The 22,056-nt window shown below is 43.7% G+C and overlaps 2 long non-coding RNA genes across 7 annotated transcripts; one reads left to right on the forward strand and one right to left on the reverse strand.

Annotated features, from left to right (window-relative positions):
- Nucleotides 1-11,730: 11,730 nt before the first annotated feature.
- Nucleotides 11,731-13,720, reverse strand: LOC123149803 (uncharacterized). The gene is made up of 3 exons (XR_006474844.1): nucleotides 13,190-13,720; nucleotides 12,420-12,967; nucleotides 11,731-11,858 (listed from the first exon to the last, which is right to left on the reverse strand). It is a non-coding gene; the product is annotated as an uncharacterized lncRNA (long non-coding RNA).
- A 1,756-nt stretch (nucleotides 13,721-15,476) lies between these two features.
- On the forward strand, nucleotides 15,477-18,995 carry LOC123149805 (uncharacterized). 6 transcript variants are annotated; one of them, XR_006474851.1, is made up of 7 exons: nucleotides 15,478-15,949; nucleotides 16,042-16,497; nucleotides 17,508-17,634; nucleotides 17,730-17,919; nucleotides 18,083-18,116; nucleotides 18,218-18,286; nucleotides 18,452-18,705. It is a non-coding gene; the product is annotated as an uncharacterized lncRNA (long non-coding RNA). The 6 variants fall into 6 exon arrangements; XR_006474849.1 differs by lacking the exon at nucleotides 18,452-18,705 and adding an exon at nucleotides 18,797-18,995 and having other exon boundaries at nucleotides 15,479-15,949; XR_006474850.1 differs by having other exon boundaries at nucleotides 15,477-15,949; nucleotides 18,083-18,286.
- The last annotated feature ends 3,061 nt before the right edge of the window (nucleotides 18,996-22,056 follow it).

The following is a 22,056-nucleotide window of genomic DNA, read 5'->3' on the forward strand; positions in this document are numbered from 1 at the left end:
TTACACCTAATCTCCATATGTTGGGTGGAAGAAGATGATGTACAATATGGTTCCAAAGAAGATCATATACAGCCTGCTTTGCGTGATAGTGGACATATGAAACAGCCTGAAGGATCCAAGAATATAGGCAACGGAGGCAGGATCGTGATAGAGATGGTGCTGGTCGATCTGTACCAACAGTAGTGGCTAGAAGAAGAGTGGGGAGGCAACCACAGGCCAAGGCAGTGGAAGACGGAAGATTGTTTCCCCGCTTATTCACAGCTGTTGCGACAGCCGAAAGCACAAAAGGAAGATTGGAGGAAGATGTACGTGCAGAGGGATCATTGCAAGGTCACGTAGGGTGGGATCAGAGAGATGGCTAGGTACGATTGCATTGGTTGCACAAATTGGCTGGAACGTAAAGGGAGATATGTTTTTCTAGACATGAATCTTTGTTTAATTAGTGGTGGAAGAATAATATGCCCTAAATTTTGGTATTGAGTCAGTATAATAAAATCAACTATTAAAGAGGGCAGGAATACTCTAGGTGACATCATGTGTATTTAGGGCATCTGGTGAATGATCAGACATTAGTATAGAAGCGGCCCTATGGAGTGATAATTTGTAATATTTCTCAGGTGGGGAGTAAGCTAGGAATGACCATCTGCATGGAGATGTGTAAAACACTTAAATTTTGCATGCTATTCTTTTTCATACTTTTTTAATGTATCGAGAATGCTATGTTTCAAATAAAGTCAAAAATTCTTGCCATATCTTACTTCTTTTGATACCTAGAATAAAACCAAATCTAATAGGTTTCAACAAATTCGAAAATAACACACGAAAGAAGCATGGATTAATTAGTTGCCTTCACCTCGTCCATCACACAGCTAGCAATGGATGTCGGACACACCTGCGCGTGCATGTAAACTGTTGGTAGCGTGCATGTAAACTGTTTTACCAACACAGTCCACCTATATTGAAAAATAAGAACTGCCAAGTGATGAGAGTACTGTCGAGAATCGTACCTCCTGGCTTTCAAATCAACTTGCAATTTTCATCTCACGTGCTTGGATGTGTAGGAAAAACGATTTGTTGGAGTAGAACGACATTGTCTCCTTGCTCAGCTAAAAGCCAATTGGTAATCACGCCGCCATTGCCACTTTGGTCTATTGCTCATCTGTTTCAAAATTGAGTTTTCTGGCAACAATGCGTGACCATGGAGGACTATTTTTCAACCTGATCTCTACTCCTAATGTCTCAGTACGTAAGTCGTTCGTTCGCTTCGTTCGTTCCCACCGTCCCATCGATCTCCCCACCAGGCGATCCCTCCCCCCACCGATTTTTTTCTTCCCACCGAAAACCAAGATCGGTTTTCTTTCATGCATCACAAGAACCAAGCCAAACGTTCCATCCCCCTTCCATATAAAACAACAAACCTTCCGTCCTTCCCTTCAATTTACGACACCAATCAAATCAAATCATATGGAACCATATCGGAAAATTCCGTCACGAGAAGCTTCCATAAACAACAGTTTAATCTAATATTTTTGCTCTTTCCATATACAACAAACAATTTCCAAATCCTATCTTCGGAGCGGGGCGAGCAAGGCCTGATTCTCCACGCTTCCAGGTTTGCGTTCGGATCATGTGGATTTGAACTGTTTCTTCAAAGTTTGCCGTCGGATCAGGTGTGCGAGGCCTGTTTCTTCAAACTTTGCCCCCGGTGACGGGCGCGGCTGCCAGCTAGACACGGGTGCCGGCCTGGCTTCCAGCGATCCACGGGTGTCGGCGCGGCTGCGAGCGAGACAAGGGTCCTGGCGGGGCTGCGAGCGAGACACAGGTTAGTAACCTGTACACAGTTCACTTCTGGTTAAACTAATGCGGGAAGAGACTGGGTTAACTATACAACTGTTCGATTGGTGGTGTGACATAGCCCCAACTGTTCGTCCGATTCATACATGGAACTGACTGTTCTTGTGTGCTAGCGAGGCATATACCTGTTCAAAGTAAGTACTCAACTGCTTTAAGTATACAACCAATGCATAGCAAGGCTTGACATATGTATACATTCAACCCTTTCGAAAACTTACTGCTTCTCGAGAGGTATCCTAACCCCGGCTATAATTTATCTGACGTTCTACCGAAGTAATCTGTACCAAGAACATGGCTCAGAGAGGATAATTTGCTATATACTCCCTCCGTTCCGAATTACTTGTCGCATGTATGGATGTATCTAGATGTATTTTAGTTCTAGATACATCAATTTCTGCGACGAGTAATTTGAAATAGAGGGAGTACATGCTCCATAGTGTTCCTTTTTTTTAATTATCAAGAGCTTGTTAAAATAACTGTGGTACGTAATTGATATGGAATCCAGTATGCACTTATATGCACTTAGTTGACTATCTTCAGTTTTTATATATACTGATGGAACTATCTTCAGTTTGTATATATACTTGTCACAAATCAGTACTTGTCACAAATCACAAATCAGTACTTGGCACAAACCTATCTTCGTGGTCAAACATAGTGTTCCTCGAGCATGTACTGATGCAACTATCCCTGCCATTTATTTATATCTAGGTAAGAGTCCATGCATTTATTTGAATGGTCTGGTGGTTCAAAATCCAAATATTTGAGGAGCACACATATACATATGAGTGTTACCAATGCATACAAAAACAAATGACATGGATAATAAGAACTAGCTTTTCATGTCAGGGTGAAACTGTATGGAGAGAAGTAGAGTGACGACACCAAAGCAAGAGCAAGGAGTAGACCGAAATAATTGGCAAGCACGCTTGTTACACTAACATGAAGGTCTACAGAAAAACTTCAGGATTTTGAAAATTTATTGTGTTTACAAAACAAGATCCATCTTCAGGATTTTGTTTTCTATTTACTGTTCACCAGGGAGTATATGCTCCCTGGAGCCAATACTCCAAGCAAGTTTGTCTTGTCAATGGCGTATGAGAAATAAGATTTGTGTCCGAGAAAAATTACTACTAATGGAGGACGAGATGATGCTGCCCCCTGACTCTATGCTTTTCTGTGTGGTTTCTTCTACTCTCCTATTTTTTTATTTTTTTTTTGGCTTTTCTTAATCTCGACCAGCCTAGGAAGAAGAAAACTTGAACCAAAGTAGTTAATCCATTGCACAACTCAATCTACCAAAATCATGCAGATATAAAGATAATACAAGAAGGTTAGTTAACTTCCTTTGTGTAGAACAAGAACTCTACCCGCTACCATTTTACGGAACCTGTAGCAAGCAATGCATTAGATGACAATGTTGGTTATTGGGCACAAAAACTGAAGAGAAGCATTATTGTACCAAACATGCCAAGAACTTACTTTACTTCTGTTCAATGTAGATTAAAGTGCGTCAAATATAGTATACGGTACTTATTGGTCTGCTTTGCCAATGACAATTGTCTATGACAGTGATGTCCTCAAACGACTTGACCCCGTTTGGTTCTCGTTGGGAAAGGGTGAATCTTGCTAAGCAACACCGACAGCGACAAATGGAGGCGACAACTGGGCTCCGACAACCTCTTGGTGATATCACCAATGTTGATAGACTCCCCAAAGAGGGTCCAGGTATATTTAATTAATAATTGATTGGTACTTGGTGATTGTTAAATTACTAACCTAAACAATCCCTTTCGCAAGCCATTGGAGCTGGCCCACAACCATCGAGCGGCTTGTTTATTCGTGAAGCAGATGTCCTGTCTCCCTCGACCATAGAACTTCCGAAAGGGAGTCCAGGTATAACTCATCAGCAATATTTAAATGCCTTCGATATTGGTGATTACTAATTTGAACAATCCCTTTCGCAAGCTGTTGCATCTGACCCACGACCATCGAGCAGCCTGATTATACATGAAGCACCAATCCCCTCTGCGTCAACCGTAGAAAACCACAAAGGTAGTCCAGGTATAGCTTCCGAACTCACACCTCCTTCCAATTTCTAAATATAATGAAGCGGTAAATTTAATCCATCAGAGGGGATTGTTGCGAATCATCTGGTTTGGTATATAATTAATATATCGCAACCCTGATGGTGCATGATTTTATCCATAAATACTATTACTGTTCAAAATCAGATGCTAACTTGTGTATACCTACAACAACAGATGGAGCTACGAGGGGCCGTGCTGGCCAACGTAAAGGGACCTTATCAAAGGAAGAAAGGGATGTCATCAACGCACGGAGAAGAGCAACTTATAAGAAGAAAAAAGAAGAGCAAGGGTACCAAGAACAAAAGGATAAGTTGAACACAAAGAGACGAGAATCTTATCAGAAGAAGAAACAGCAGGAAGACCGACAGCGACAGATGGATGCGACAAATGGCCTCCGACACGCTCTTGGTGAAGACACCAATGTTAATATACTCCCCAAAGAGGGTCCAGGTATATGGAATTTGTGTAATGTTTTTAGTAATTCACCTTCAATGTTGTTTCTTACTAATTAACAAAGTCCCTTTCGCAAGACAACCGATCTGACCCACAACCATCAAGCGGACTATTTATTCGCGAAGCACCAACCCCATCGCCCTCAACCATTGAACTACCCAAAGGGAGTCTAGGTATAACTCTGAGACAATCTTTAAATGCCTTTCATATTGAATTTTTACTAATTTGAACAATCCCTTTCGCAAGCCATTGCAGCTGACCCACAACGGTTGAGAGGCCTGATTATACATGAAACAACAATCCCCTCTGTGTCAACCATAGAACTCCCCATAGGTAGTCCAGGTATTACTTTCGAACTCACACCTCCTTTGATTTTCTACAAACATCGAAACAGAAATAAGTACAAAGTTGAGTCACTTATTTTGGGACAGAGGGAGTATTACTGTTGTACCTCCAATCAACCATAAGAGCTTTGAACTTGATTGTTCTGGTTCGGATGCTAATATGTATAGACCTACAACAACAGGTCCAGCTATAAGGGGCTGTGAGGGCCAACGTAAAGGGACATTATCAACGGAAAAAAATGATGTCATAAACGCACGGAGACGAGCAACTTATAAAAAGAAAATAGAAGAGGAAGGGTACCAAGAACAAAAGGATAAGTTGAACACACAAAGACGAGCAGCTTACGAGATGAAGACACCAAAGGACACAAACACATTAGATATTATAAACGCAAAGAGGCGAGCCGCTTACGAGAAGAAGAAGGAACAAGTAAACACGCAAAGACGGGAAACGGCTCAGAAACATCGAGATAGCTTAACACCAGAGCAGAAAGGGGAGATTAGTGCTCAGCGCCGACAGCGGGAGAAAGCTATCCGAACACCCCGTGTGCTGAATCCATCGCGATGCCTCGTCCTGATTTAGCAACCTCAGCTACGGCGAGCACATGCGGTCACACCTTCAAATCTTACGGTATTCCTCGCCTGTGTACTCCACATCTTATGTTCGTATGCATTAAACAAATATTTACTTGCTCCGTATCGGTGCAGCCGCCTACTGTACCAGTACGCTGGACGATAGTATCCTCATGTTGGATCCTGGGCAACAATCCCATGGTGAACAAATTGATCATGCTCCTGCTGTCACCAAGAGCCCCGCATACATTCGAAACACCGAAAACCGATGGTACTTATCCCATCATGAACCAGCTTTCATTTTGTAAACATTCAACAGTTGTTTATGACAACTCAAAAATGTTGCAGGTGCCTACCTAAGTAGAACCTTCGGTGACGGGGCTGTAGATGACGACCCAGTCAAAATCGATGATCACCTGAAAAGTGTCGACCAGCTAACCAGTGATCCGGTAACAATAGCGGATAACGGAGCGGACGAGCAGAATCATGAGTCCAGAGCTCGGCATAGGATGAGAGAGCAAGCTTGCAAGGGAAGTATGGCGGCGAAGAAGCGTCAGGAGAAAATTGGCAAGCAAAAAACATCACAGAAGGTACCACGTGGTGAGAGGAATGCTCTACTAGATCGGCGTAATGAAAGGTTTGCAGGTAGGGTGAAGACCCCAACCGTCAGGTCCATCTCCATACCGGAAATGAGCTCAAGTGGACAACCTACCGTAGTGGAAGCACACGGTGCCTCGACCTCATCTAGCACACCGGAGTACACGATCAGAAGTGAAGGTAACACTCCCATCCTTACTCTCCTTGCGTCCCTTGAGACTGAACCCTCATTTATTGGTTTCGCACCTGAGCAGACGACATGGACGCTTACCTTAGTCGTCTCATGAATGATAATGTCAACCCTGACAGCCTCTTTGACGATGAGTATTACCTGTTTGCTGGTGAAGGTATGTACACCCACTTGAGCAACATCCACCCGTTGGGAATATCACACTAATTTTAAACATTGTTTGCAGGCTCAGATGCTGATGACATGGAGCACGACGAATTGGAAGACTCAAGTCACAATACCTATGTCGACCATGATCCATTGGACTATGTCTACTCAAACCTCCCAGACCACACACACATCCTGAAGCACGCCGCAAATTGCGATCAGTGCAAGGCCAAGAAGTTTGTGTCCGAGGCCCCGGGATTCTGCTGTCGCAGTGGGCAGATCCAACTGAAGCAACCGGAGCCCATCCCGGAGCTAATGAGGCTTTGGTCTAGCATGGATGCGGACTCAAGGCATTTTCGGGAGAACATACAGTTCTTCAATGGCCACTTCTCCTTCACAACCCTCGGAGTCAGCCTTGATGAAAGCTACACAAACGTGAAGTCTGGGGTGTACACGTTCCGGGCGCATGGCACCATCTACCACAAAGTTCATTCCTTCGGGCCAACGTCACGTCCAGATCATCTACAGTTGTACTTCTACGACGACGACCCAGGCCTAACCCATCGCAAGGCTGCCACCGAGCAATTAGACCAGGATGTCGTCACAAAGTTAGTGGACATACTCAGGGAGAACCCGTACTCCTAACAGTTTAGGAGTTTGGGTGCGCACAGGGACAACCTCGACGATTACAGGATAGACCTCAATACTGACCAGAGACTAGACCAACAGAAGTATAATAGACCTCTATCATCTGAGGTCGCTGCGATTTGGGTGGAGGGCACTGACCTAGCGAAGAGGTTCGATCGTAGGATTACACTTTGCGGGAATGACAACCAGAGGCACAGTATACATGTGACGGCTTGCTCGTATGACCCGCTCTCTTACCCACTCTTCTACCCAAGGAGGGAGCTCGGTTGGCACCCGAAACTTCCTAAATGTGATGTCCCTTGGCCGGTTGTGCAACAACCAAGAGGTAAACGTGATGATGATGAGGATGTAGGTAAGCCTTATTCGTATTTTGTTGTTTAGATGAATTGTATACTTCTCATATGAATTCTAATGTCCGCGTTACTCATCCATGTGCAGAGGGGAATAGCAGGTTATGCGTCTCGGTGAGAGACTACTACTGTTACATGCTCCAAACATGACTTGGGATATTCAATCCCATACTCTGTGGAGCACGATTGCTCCAGCAATGGGGCGTGGACATGTACATCAAGATTGAGAGTTGCAGGTTGAAATGGTACAAAAAGAATCAGACAAAGATCCGTGCCGACCTGTATAAAGGAGTTGTTGATGCAATTACATCCGGGGAGACCCGGGCAAGCGCTGTTGGAGTAAGGATAGTGCTCCCTGGAACGTACCCAGGTGGCGACTGCGACATGAAGCGGAGGCATATGGATGCCATGGCAATTGTCCATACCTACGGGAAGCCTGACATCTTCTTGACCATGACCTGCAACCCTAACTGGGAAGAGATAACGAATGAGTTGTTTCCTGGTCAGACAGCGCAAGACCGACCTGATCTTGTGGCTCGTGTGTTCCATGGCAAGCTAGAGGCTATGAAAGAGATGTTGTTCAAGAAGAATATCTTGGGTGTTGTTGTCGCACATGTATACGTAGTCGAGTTCCAGAAGAGGGGCCTTCGCCACGCACACTTTTTGTTGATCATGGATTCTGCCTATAAGCTTGTTGTTCCGGAGCAGTACGACCGACTCATTTCTGCCGAGCTCCCAGACAAGCAGAAGTATCCTGAACTCCACGCCTTGGTGGTGAAACATATGATGCACGGACCATGCGGTGCTCTCAACCCCAACAATGTGTGCATGCAACAGAACGAGTGTAAGTGCAGATACCCGCGGCCGTTCAATGAAAACACGGCACAGGGCAAGGACTCATACCCAGTTTATCGTCGTCGAGATAATGGTCGGCAGGCTAAGGTCCGGGGTAAAATGTTGGACAATAGATGGGTTGTGCCATATAACCCTTACCTTCTGCGGATGTTCAATTGCCACATCAACGTTGAGGTTTGCTCCAGCATAAAGGCCGTCAAATACCTTTACAAGTACATATACAAGGGCCATGATAGGGCTTCTTTCAGCATCGACCAGCCCGATGCCAATGGTAACATTGATGAGATCAAAAGATACGTAGACGCGAGGTGGGTTACTCCTCCAGAGGCGATGTGGAGGATATTTGGCTTCCCCTTGTGTGCCAATGACCCGCCTGTCCTACAGTTGCCTCTTCATCTCCCGAATATGCACAGGGTGGCATTCAATGAGCAAGCTCACTTGACCGACGTAGTCGCCTCTGAGAATGCTTCCAAATCCATGTTGACAGAGTATTTCAAAGCTAACCAAAACCACCCATGGGCTAGGAATATATTGTACAAGGATTTTCCTGGAAGGTTCACATGGCAGAAGGGTAAGAAGTATTGGAAAGAGCGGGTGGAGCGTTATCAGATAGGTCGAATTGTGTCTGCCAATCCTGCCGAGGGGGAGCGATACTATCTGCGTGTGCTGCTAAACCATGTTGCTGGCAAGACATCCTATGAGGACCTGCTCACCGTGGACGGTAGGCTATGCGGGAGCTTTAGAGAGGCTGCCGAAAGGTTGGGACTCATCGAGGCAGATAACACGCTCGACGACTGTCTTACCGAGGCAGAGCAGTGGGCGATGCCATGTTCGCTCAGGAGGCTCTTCGCAACAATTTTGGTGCACTGTGAGCCAGGCGACGTGCGTGGTTTATGGGATAGGCACTTCGAGCCTATGTCTGATGACTATCGGCGATCACACACGTGCCCGATTAGGGTGGAACAGATGGTGTTGCTTGACATTAGGGGTATGTTGCAGTCCATGGGCAAAGACATAGCTGATTTCGCTCTTCCATGCATTGACGATGCTTTCGACCCAACCGAGGGCGAGGCCAGAGAAGTGATCGAGGAATCCAATGTCGATTTTGACATCAATGACACTAAATTGGCTTCGTTGCTAAACTCGAAGCAGAGGGTTGCATACGATAAGATACTAGCTTTTGTTAAACGTGGTGATGGGGGTGTGTTCTTTGTTGATGGCCCGGGAGGTACAGGGAAGACCTTCCTGTACAGGGCGCTGCTCGCCAAGGTTCGAAGCGAGGGAAACATCGCTATCGCTACCGCGGCGTCAGGCGTCGCTGCTTCTATCATGCCTGGAGGCAGGACTGCCCACTCGAGGTTCAAGATCCCATTGAGCTGTGATGATGGCGCCTCATGCACCTTCACGAAGCAGAGTGGTACCGCCAAGCTACTGAGGATGGCCTCATTGATACTATGGGACGAGGCCACCATGACTAAGCGACAGGCGGTCGAGGCACTGGACAACAGCATGCGTGACATCATGGGAAGACGAGACCGACCCTTTGGAGGAAAAACTGTTGTGTTTGGCGGGGACTTCAGGCAGGTGCTTCCCGTCGTCAGGAGGGGGTCCCGGGGTCAGATAATCGATGCAACCCTCCGAAGTTCACACCTCTGGAAGGGTATGCGCCAGCTAAGGCTCGTCACCAACATGAGGGCTCATAATGACACCTGGTTTGCCGATTACTTGCTAAGGGTAGGCAATGGTACCGAGGAAGTTGACGATCAAGGAAACATACGACTCCCTGAAGATATTTGTGTGCCATCTACAGGCGAGGGTGACGACCTGGAGAAGCTGATTGACCATGTGTTTCCGAGACTAGATGACAACCAGTCCGATCCGAATTACATGACTTCACGCGCAATCCTCTCCACCACGAACGACAACGTCGACAAGATAAACATACGCATGGTAGAGCGTTTTCGGGGAGAAGAAGTAATCTACCATAGCTTTGACAGTGCAGAAGACGACCCGTATGGCTACTACGCTCCCGAGTTCCTAAATGGATTGACTCCCAACGGTCTGCCTCCGCATGCACTCAAACTGAAGCTCAACTGCCCTGTCATACTTCTGAGGAACATTGATCCGGCTAATGGTCTGTGTAACGGGACGAGGCTTGTGGTGCGAGGTTTCGAGAGGAACGCCATCGATGCAGAAATCGTGATCGGACAACACGCAGGTAGGAGGGTATTCCTTCCTCGAATACCCCTATGCCCGTCTGACAATGACATGTTTCCATTCAAGTTCAAGAGGAAGCAATTTCCTGTAAGGCTTAGCTTTGCTATGACGATTAACAAGGCTCAAGGCCAGACGATTCCGATTGTTGGCGTGTACCTACCTAATCCGGTGTTCTCTCATGGTCAACTCTATGTCGCATTGTCTCGAGCCACCACAAAGAGAAATATAAAGATCCTCATTGAGAAGGAGAAGGAGAAGGAGAATGCCAAGAAGCAAAGCGGTAAATCTAAGAAGCAAAAAAGACCCGCCTTGTCCTTACAGACCTCGATGAAGAACATCGTCTATAAGGAAGTCCTTACAGGCTTAAGTCCGCTCTTAAATATGTGAGAGGATTTACTCTTATGCTACATGTAATTTGGTGCTTTTTGGTGTCTTTGTACATATCTCTATCTTTCGATGTTTGCAATTGAACTTTATTATGTTTATAGTACAAGGCAAGTATTAATAATATTGCCTCGGATTTGTGACTTTGCAAGTTGCCAAATTTTGTTGTATGTGACATTATTTTTCGTTTTGATGGTTTGCTTATGTATATTATTCTTTTGTTGTTTTGTAATCAATGATCTACTACATCTAAACCTCTTCGCTATGTTTTTCTGCACAAATATTGCAGACTGCCTTGGTCACTTCGTTCTTGTAAAACTAGACTCCACTGAGTGTTCTACATTAGAGAAATATATTTATGATGCGGCCCCAATGCAGACTGTATGTTTACTTATTGTCGTGATCTTTGTACGTCGATGCCTACACCCTACAGCCTGAGCCACTTGACGACCAATCTGTAATTCGATGTTAAAAATATACATGCAGATACGTTAATTATAATGTGGCATCGAATCCCATGATAATAAGTAAATGAATATAAAATTGTGATTTATTTGATATCTTACTATCGTATCCGCGTCGAGCACAACCGAGCGCCTCTATTTCCGGTGAGGCCAACTATCCAGAATCCTCCCGCATCTTAAATCCATTGACGCTTTTCTATTATAGGCTTTGTTCTATGTAGATACCGAAATTAGCACCGCTAAACTTTTAATCTGGAAATACCACTATAGAGTACTTTGCCCTGTAATTAGCAAGTCTTCCTTCGTTGCCGCGCAAGTACTTCTCTTGCATTCCCTGAGATATAAAGTATATACTATCTCTACTTCCTAATCAGTTTGAAAGATTAATTCAAACTATGCATGCTCCTAAGAAGGAGAAGTTCTTTATTATCTTGCATGTACTTTCACCAGAATGATTATTTTCGTTATACCTCACTGACCAATGATGTCAGGCTTTACTTCGTCGGAAATCAGCACATACCAGCTAGCGAATATTCAACATAAAAATATGATGGTTATAGGCACATACCTTTCATTGCCTTTAATCTTCAAGTTCTCCTCGATCTGCTCTCTACCCATGTTCGCACATGATCCAAATTTCTCTTTCATGCTCATGAGTTTCTGATAACACGCTGATTTACTTTTATGTGTTCCTGAATAGAGTAACCAAATTAAGTGAAAATGGGTTTTCTTCTTGACTACATAAAGTAGAAGACGGTACCAGCATTTTCCGACAAAGAGGGAGGGGGAGGAAAGAATTTATTATTAAGCTACTCTAAGGGAGTCACATCTTTTAGATTCATCTTTACATGCAAGGAGAAAGCTGTGATAATGCAGCCATAGAGGAACAAATCCAAAATACACAAAACAAATACATTGTAGCTATCATGAGTTTTGTTGTTGGGGTCAGGCAATTGAAGATTGTGGTCATAAATGCAGTAAAGCATGCCTCTACTTATGAGAGAACAACTAAAATTACAATAAACTCCACACTGATTATAAGTATATTGTTCGTACAAAATGCTAAAAAGGAAAATAGGTCTTCATAAATTGAAGATAGTTCAGCCACATCAGATTCAGCACTACACATAACTCGCGTACATATATGCATTGTTAAATACACTTGCTAATCACATCAATACGAAAATTTCCTTTCGAGGTCTTGCAGCTCTTTGGAAATAAAACAAAAGCGACCAAAGGGCAGCTTCGAATACCTTGCCTGCGGAGACCATGCATGTCCAGCAATGAACCTCACCAGGACTCAATCATTTGGCATGAACAGATTGCTGGGCTGCAGCACACAACAAGAAGAACCAGTTCAACACGGAGTTAATTTGAAAAAACCAATGTCCAAGACCGTTTGTAGTTAACAAAAATTAACATTATTGTTTCAGCTAACAACAAAAATTAACATTATTGTTTCAGTTAACAACTCCTTTCTTGCACGGACATGTATTATGTGATCAAGCAGTAAAAAGCATTTAAGGGATTATCTAAGTATAAAATTTAGAGAGAAAAACAAAACTTTCAGACCATGAACCACCGGTCTTCACAAAATAAGTTGTCTGAGGTTACTTATCTGCCTAAGAGAGCGTGTACTGCACGTCGATGATGCCCATTTGCTCTATAGGATCCTGCACAATTTACAGATGTTTTCCACTATCATGCGCCCATGGACGAGGCACCTTTAGAAGTGTTTGGCATATTATGCATCTCCGAAAATATTCAAATCAGACCCCATGCGTGGAACAGCTTGTTCTGCCTGATATATGTGTGCAATATGTCAGATGCAAATAATTCGATCAACTATAATCAGCATTGTGCTAAGCAATCAATCAATCAATTTATGTATTGGTTCATATGCCAACACATCTACAAACATCCCTGGTAAATACTGGAGCCAACACCTCCACAAACCCGTGTGAGCTGCAACCTCCACACACAGAATTGCCTGCTATTGATTGAAGAGGAAGAGTAGCTATACCTGGTACGGCTCTATGAACTGTTCTCATCTGCGTCGACCGCATCCGAAGCCTCGACGGCCACCATCCTGCTCATGTCGCTGGCACGGCAGGCTCGACAAAGGGGCGGGTGTCGATTTGGGGAGAGGAGGACTCGGCCACGAGGCGGTAGAGGCACGGGAAGGACCCGTCGCCGCTGGCGGCGGCGAGGACAAGTCGAGCACTGCCAAGCGCGGCCGCGAGATTGGCGAGGTCGGCGCGAGCAGGGCAGTCGGCGAAGACGGCATGGGCAGGGAGGCGGCGAGGTGCTTCCCAGGAGAGCGAGCGGCGGTCGAGGAGGCCGAGGATCAGGGCGAGGCGGAGGCTGCGGCTAGCGGCGGGAGAAGACTGTCCTTCCACCGCCGGCGGTGGCGACCTTTGTGTGATGTTGGTCGCCGGTTGTGTGCGCATCTAGCCGCCGTCGGATGAGTGGAGGGGAGCTGGGGAGGGGATGAGAGGGGCGGCGGTGCGAGACGAGGTCGCCGGCTGTGGGGGCGAGAGCGGAGGCGGTGGAGTGGGTGACTCGCCGAGATCTGGCATCGTGAGTGGACTGGGAGTCTGGGAGTGGAGAGAGTGAGGGGATCAGGGGAGGGAGATAGGTGCTGGTTGGGCTTGGGTCGTGCGGGGAAGGAGAGGTTGGGTGCTGTTTTTTTTTGGTTTTTTAGGGGGTAGATTGGGTGCTGGTTGGGCCGTGTTGGTAGCTGATTTGGGCATACAAAAACATATATATTAAAGTGTATACATATATTAATTAAACATGGAGCATACAAAAAAATATTTTTTATACTTATTAGATATATTCAAAGTATCACACAAAAAACACAATTTTGAGAGAAGAAACCGAATATACTTGGTTTGTGTTGGATTGCTTGCATGCTTTTATCTTTCGTCGGACAATTTTCCTTAGCCTATATAAATAAACTAAAATGATTCAAGAAATTTCAGATGACTGCTTATTTATATATGAACATTATAGTTGGTTGTTTTCTCCGAGATAAATGCAACATCTTTTTTTATAATATGAAAAACGGGTTTTCTATTTTACAAAATAAAATAGTTGTGTTAGTTTCACTTTTATTTTTATTATATATATTATATATGTTTCTTTCATCAGAGATAAAAAGTGATGGGTTCTGACATACACACTGATGTAACGATGACTGACCTAACTGAAACACTACGAGAAGAGGTGCATATAGCTAATCTTTGTATGTATGTTATACATGATAATACAAAAGGTGTATTCTTTATGTATTTTTTTCAGAATATAGGAGACATAGATATGGAATTTGGAGATGCACAAAAAGAATCCATCGACAAGGGTTCCGAAGTGACGTCACTAAAATGGGGCTTCATCGAATTTTTTACAACATAATGATGTGGAAGCGGTGTTATCTCATAAAAAATCAAAAAAAGATGCCAATTTAAATGTTACCGCGCAAGGTATTTTTTTCAATGTTGTTATAGATCTTTCCTTCGTCATATTGCCTAATTCACTCGTTTTTTTATCATGCCGACAGACTATGTTTGTACTTATTGCTAATTTTCCATTTTGTGATCACTTTACATTACAAGTGAAGTGAACTTCAATTATTATGCACTTGTGACCATGTTACATTGTCTCTACATATGGTCTCTACTTGTGAAATATCTTTACATAATTTTAGAAAAATATTTCAGAAGCCCGTGACAACGCACGGGCATTCTACTAGCTTTCAATAGTGCTTCAATGATCTAAACAGGAGAGAAATATACTCACCGTTGCCAGATTGATGTCGTGGAAGGTTGTGGAGCCCAAGCCTTCGAGGAATCTCCGTATTCATAGATATCAATGTTGGATCAGTCGGAGCTTGAGTGGAATTTCAATAATCTCAGATCTAACTTGGAGCTGCCGGCGGCAATATGGGGAGAAGGAAGCGAGGCGGCGGCAGCGACGACGTGGAGTCGATATATCTGTTTTGAGGGCTACGTAGAGTTGTTTTTTTAAGAATAGCTACATGGAGCAGATAGACGGGGTCTGTGTATCTCTATCTCTACTACTTATTATATATATTATATATTATATTATATATATATATATATACTATTAAAAGAGCGAACTGTAATTTTTTTACAGCCACCCAAGGTAAGTGTACACGGGAAAACCTGAAGCCTCCGATCTACTCCGCCTGATAAATCCAATAGTCTATATTTCTCCAATAATCTGCCATCTAATCACACGGCTGAGATTCAATGTTCTGCCGGCAGACTCCTCCCGCAGGTCCGTCCGCTCGATGCCCCGTCTCCCCAAATCACGGAACAATATCGTCACGCAGAGGGCGGAGACCTCGCGCGCATTATGTTCCTCCCGATCCCATCACGCTCTTTCTCCTCCGCCGGCCCTAGGTAGGTGGCTGCTCTGCCCTCGACGGGTGTCTCAGCGTCGCTATATCTCTGATGGTCGCTCCGCCCTCAATGGGGTGTCCCAGCATCGATCTCCCTCAGATCTCGCCACCATCTCGGCCGGCGTCGTTACCTGCCTCCTCCATCAGCGCTCGAGCGAAGCCGCCATCATATCACGTGTTGCTGCGCATGAGAGCGGAGCGGACGCAGAACTGGGTCAAGTAGATTGATTTTGAGCGGCGCACAGAGCCGATGGTGGGGCGCTGGACTAGGCAGGCACCGCCGCCGCTCCTGCATACCCGGGGGCGAGCGAGGATGCAGGCATGGCCGCCGCTCCCGAGGGAGTGGATCTACCACTGCTGGTCAGTTGAGAGTGCGTTATTTTTTTTGTTTTTCTGTTCCATGGATTTTGGAAACACGTGGTTGTCCCTACTGATTTCCGTGGGATGCACAGGTTTCAGTCACATCACCTATGCTATAATCCCACCCATATACATGGCTGCCTGAAGGAGGTGTTCAAGATGAATGGGTACCGACAACAGCGGGCAGATCAACTACGAGGAGCTCAAGGCTGTTCTGGAGCAGGTGGGTGCAAGGTAATATCCGACTCTTCATGTTGATCTGCCCGCTGCTCCCCTTCTCCTAGGTAACACCATGGAATCCCATGTTTCTTTAAATATATTTCTTGGAACTTCTTCTAAAATTTTGGTCGCTCTTGGGAGTTCTTATTCCAATCAGATCCACAGAAGGTGATCTGGCTAACATGCCGTGGATTCAGGATAGTGTGTGGGATTTCCAGTAGAAGAGTATCTTCAGAGATGGCTCTTCTTGGCACCGCTATCTCTGGTGTGAATGTCCTTGCCATGCCCATTTTAGTGCCAGACACAATACAGGAGAGTAATGTTATCAGGTACTGTACTGCACATTGACTGTTTATTTAGTATGTACATGTTCTCTGCTCCTAAATTAATGGCATCTTAGAAAGTGTGCAGTCTAAAATTGGCTCATACCCAACAAAAGAGTGTTCAGATTGTTTTCTTGAGAAAAGAGAGTATTCAAATTGGTTAGGTGAAAATCTATTATGAAAATTGTCTTCAAAATGATAATTTCATATTACTATAATTTAATAATTTGTTACTAATTTTAGACAGAAGTTAGAAGAATATCTAGGTCCTTCTGGGGTTGAGGTTTAAACCATAGATTGATTTCAAGGGAAAGATGCTGGTGCTGTGAAATGCATGCCGGCCGCTATTTTTTTCACACTTCTATCTGATAGGCGTTCTCTAGAAATTTTGCAAACCACATGTTTGTGTCCTCTTCTGGTAAAAGTGTTCTTCTCAAGGTAATCAAAAGGTTCCCTTTTTTATGTACTAACAGGTTAGTTTGACGTTACTGATATATGTTCAATCGATGTACAATATTTTAGTATCTCATTGCCAAAAGAATTCAACGTCTACTTGAATGTACAGAATTCTGAATCCGTCACATTCTCACATTGGCAATTGACAACGACCTCCTGGATAATCAATTATGATATTATTATTCTTAGCCTTTTCATCCGGTTTTCCGCTTCTGCACTAGATATATGTCAGTGCCTTGGTGTGGCATTACCCATCTTTCTTTTAGTTCAGGAATATTGCTTTGTGATCCTTGCTTATTGTGTTTTATCGCATTTGTGAGCAGTACTGTTTATATTTTCCGTTCATCTTTGCCTTGTAGTCCATGTAATATGGCACTTAACAGGTAATCTAATATCCTTTTAATTGGAAATTATTATTGAAAAATATTTTATGGAACAACCAATAATCATGTGTGGGTATGTGTCCATCTTTTTTGATTAAATAACCAATGAAAAAGCTCTAGAATCTTTGTCAGTCATGTTATTTGTTGATGCCTTTAACATGAACAAATATTTGTCAGGTCATCACTCTTGTGGAAGGATCGGCGCAGCAGAGCTTCGAAGGAGATCCAGGTGTTCTTCTCCATCCTTCAACAAGTGGATTATTCTTTGTGCCAATGCATAGCTTGATTTCATGTGAGAGGATGGGTGAGTTCTAAAATATGCCTTATTGCTCTGGTTGCAATTCAGTGATCCTCTTCTCTTTCAAACTAAATTCATTTTTTCTGATGAATTATATTTAGATGTGTGATGCACACGATGCAACATGTCCTAGAATGATGCGACGGACAGTGCCGCTGACAACGGCTAGGTGACAAGGATGAGCCCCCTCGCACCAAAGCAGCTCGCAAGCTTGATGGCGCCAAGGCATCTCCCTACTGCTATAAGAACGTCCACCAATAAGCTACACATGCTCCTACACCTTCTTATGGCGTAGGTTCAAATATGTGACTTCTTGCTTTTACTACATCTTTGGTGCAACATATGATGTGTACGTGCAGTTTATAATTTGCATTGAGATGAGCTAATCAAAACTGACTACACTTTAACTATCTTGATTTTAATTTCCTGCTTACCTATCATGTTCCATCCTTAGTTTTCAGGGAACAGCAGGCTGCATTTCGTATGCGGTTCGTAATTTATTCATTATCTCACTTTTATCCATATCTTTATTTTGGTTATTAAGATCCAATTTGAACTTAATTGTCTGGTTTATTTTTGTTCCTTTCAGGCTTCAGTCTTGAAACAAATTGAGGTTCAAAGAAGTATTCACATTGAGACCAATCTCCATTCCATGCAGGTAGGGAAAGGGTTACTAGGTTTGGTTGGCGATGGTTGTTCATTGATTTTTTAGGATTTGTTTATTGATTAATAAACGATGCATGATCCTGTTATGTAGATATCATTTGATGGGGAAACTTTTTATATGTTGCATGAAATGGTTTCTCATTCTATTTTATTTCAGATGTATCTTCACCAGCAATTATAACTTCCCACTTTTGCTCAAGATTTACATGTGAGCCAAGCAAATATGGTGGCACAATGCTTGACCTTCTAATATGTTATGTACTATTTCCATTAGTGAACATTGGTGCGTCTAAAAGACACAATATTCTACGATGTTTGGAAACTCTTTATTGGATTTAAATTTTCAAATGTTACTCTTATGTTTGGTATGGGATGTTCGCTTCTCAAATATATTTTAATCATTTTCCTTTATTGCTAGAGCTATGTTCTATTGTTTAAGCAGTCTTTTTTACAAGCCACCTACCCTTTTCTAAATACCATAATAACAAATTGTGTTGTCCAGGCAAACTCAGGTCCTGAGCACCACATTGAGAAAGAAAGGGAAGCCAAGGGCCTAGGTTTTAGTTTGGAGGGCATCTAAGATAATGAAAGCTACAAGATATGCATGAAAACATTCTTTTGACGTGTACCATGACAAGTTATCGGTGTAAAGAAACACTATGTTGCACAGAATATTATCATAACACACTAATGGAATAGTATGGAAAGGTGTTCGCCTAATGGATGATGGGAGATAAAGTAAGCATATTTTTGTGTACTAACCAAGCAAGAGCACAATGAGGGTGATGGTGCACCCAAGAGTTCTGACATTATATGAGAAGTTTGAAATGTATTATCAGTAGTTAGTTGCGTCTTTACTCTGCACGTGCTAAATTATAGCGTTTGTTGAATATTGTGGATTTCAATATTATTAGGATATCTCTACTTTATTTTTTTATAAGTGTATTTTTTGTATTTTTTACAGTATTAGTCGAGACGTGCATTGCACGTGCATGCTTACTAGTAACAGTAAAAGCATTGTAGACATGTTCAATCGGCTGGGCTTTGTAATCAAAATATCTTGGGCCGAACTGAGCTGGCCTCTATTTTCTACAACCATGCGTGTCATGCCTTCGGTGCATTTTTTTTTGCTGGCGAGAATTATATGGTTAATCTAATCTGCACCGTAATAACTCACAGAGCTCACCAGATTAACGGTTCATAATTACTGATTAATATGGAATTTTTTTGGGAGTCTGTAATTATAGAGGTGTAGATAGATAGATAGATAGATAGATAGATAGATAGATATTAGATATACGTGTTGTAACATAACCTGTATTTGTACGGTTCCCTCTTATAGATATATGACAGCCGTGCCCACCAAGGGCATCGACAAGATCAATCACCACTGACGCCTTCCTCAAGCTGAGACAAACGACGCCAAGGCAAAGGATGATCTGGCATTGGATTGCAGGGATGTATACGTGTCAAGCATTTGCTGTCGAAAACCGGATGCACGCACGCGGCAAACAAAATAACTGCCCACGTTTATACGCCAAAAAACCTACCAGGTTATGTGCTGCAGTTTTGGATATAGACAATCAGCAAAGCGTCTCGCATGCATGCGTGTGTTACAAGAGCATCCGGCCAGTATCGACCAACATATGTGCGTGTGTGGCGTGATTTTGTATTGGCTGGCGACAAGTCTAGCGATGCTTTCTTTTCTGCGTTTCTGTGTACATACAATACAAGCCAGCTGCTTAAAGCAGGAACTAAGACACCTGTTTGCTTCCTTCGTCGTCGCTGTTCATTGTCATTGTTGAATACACTCTGCCCGCCCTCTATCATACCTCCCCTTTCCGACATCTAGGTTTCTACTCCAGCGACGCGCGTGAGAGGCCGCTGGCGCAAGCTGTCGCGATGGATCACCTTATCGTCCCATTATGGACCTATTCCACCGTGACATGTTTCACACATACAATTGTATCTCCCGTTGCAACGCACGGACATGTGTACTAGTCTAATATCATATGCAGAAGATATACACGGCTGCAGATCTGATGCTCTACAAATAGAATCTGGCTTGCCATACGAAATTAATTTTTTTTCACTTCAATACCTGGTCTTTTCAGAGAAACAAATTGTTTATCACTTTTTCTTAATTTCTTTCTTAGAAAAACTCGATGCATGTTAAAACCTCAAAAGCTTAAATCTCACTGATTTTCCTTAAAAGATATTTAACTTTCTATAATTTTCTTTGCATACTGGATTCAGGTGCCTCTTGAGCAACTTGATCCTCATGTAGTAAATTCTTCATAATACACCGAATTTGACTCCATTTTAATATATTGCTCCACTGAAGATCACGAGTAGTTTTTGTCGAAGGTGAGGCAGTCTGGAGCACAGTCAGCTATGCGGGATTCCACAGAGATGGCGTGGGCACGCCGTATGCCAGCAACTGTGGCGCCGCGAAAAAGGCCTAGGGGGCCGCTGGAAGGGGGCCATGGAGACCAGGGGCCGGGGCGTGCTGTGGGCTGTTGCCCCCCTGCCCCGTGCACTTGTGCTGTCGGTTGCGGTCAAGGGCCGTAGGTGACTGCAGCGGAGGGGGAACCGAGGGCACTGTGGCCGCCGGGTAGTGCGGCAGAGGTGGTGCCGATGAGGAAGATGCCCCGCGTGAAATCCCAATGGAGAGAGCGGCGACAGCAAGACGGGTATATAGGCGAACGGGTAGTGGTGGTGTGCCGTAGAGGGAGGAGATGGGGAATCCATGTAGTTCATGGTGGGCAGCAGAAGCGGCCGTGTTGGGTAGGGTTAAGGTTTTGGTAGTGAAGGAAATATGCCCTAGAGGCAATAATAAAGTTATTATTTATTTCCTTATATCATGATAAATGTTTATTATTCATGCTAGAATTGTATTAACCGGAAACATAATACATGTGTGGATACATAGACAAACAGAGTGTCACTAGTATGCCTCTACTTGACTAGCTCGTTGATCAAAGATGGTTATGTTTACGAACCATAGACATGAGTTGTCATTTGATTAACGGGATCACATCATTAGGAGAATGATGTGATTGACTTAACCCATTCCGTTAGCTTAGCACTTGATCGTTTAGTTTATTGCTATTGCTTTCTTCATGACTTATACATGTTCCTATGACTATGAGATTATGCAACTCCCGTTTATCGGAGGAACACTTTGTGTGCTACCAAACGTCACAACGTAACTGGGTGATTATAAATGTGCTCTACAGGTGTCTCCGAAGGTACTTGTTGGGTTGGCGTATTTCGAGATTAGGATTTGTCACTCCAATTGTCGGAGAGGTATCTCTGGGCACTCTCGGTAATGCACATCACTCAAGCCTTGCAAGCATTGCAACTAATAAGTTAGTTGCGGGATGATGTATTACGGAACGAGTAAAGAGACTTGCCGGTAACGAGATTGAACTAGGTATTGAGATACCGACAATCGAATCTCGGGCAAGTAACATACCGATGACAAAGGGAACAATGTATGTTGTTATGCGGTCTGACCGATAAAGATCTTCGTAGAATATGTAGGAGACAATATGAGCATCCAGGTTCCGCTATTGGTTATTGACCGGAGACGTGTCTCGGTCATGTCTACATAGTTCACGAACCCGTAGGGTCCGCACGCTTAAAGTTCGGTTACGATCGTAATTAGGGTTTTTGTGTTTTGATGTACCGAAGGTTGTTCTAAGTACCGGATGTGATCACGGACATGACGAGGAGTCTCGAAATGGTTGAGACATAAAG

The sequence above is a fragment of the Triticum aestivum genome, chromosome 7A (genome assembly GCF_018294505.1).
Source record: "Triticum aestivum cultivar Chinese Spring chromosome 7A, IWGSC CS RefSeq v2.1, whole genome shotgun sequence".
Taxonomy (NCBI): Eukaryota; Viridiplantae; Streptophyta; class Magnoliopsida; order Poales; family Poaceae; genus Triticum; species Triticum aestivum.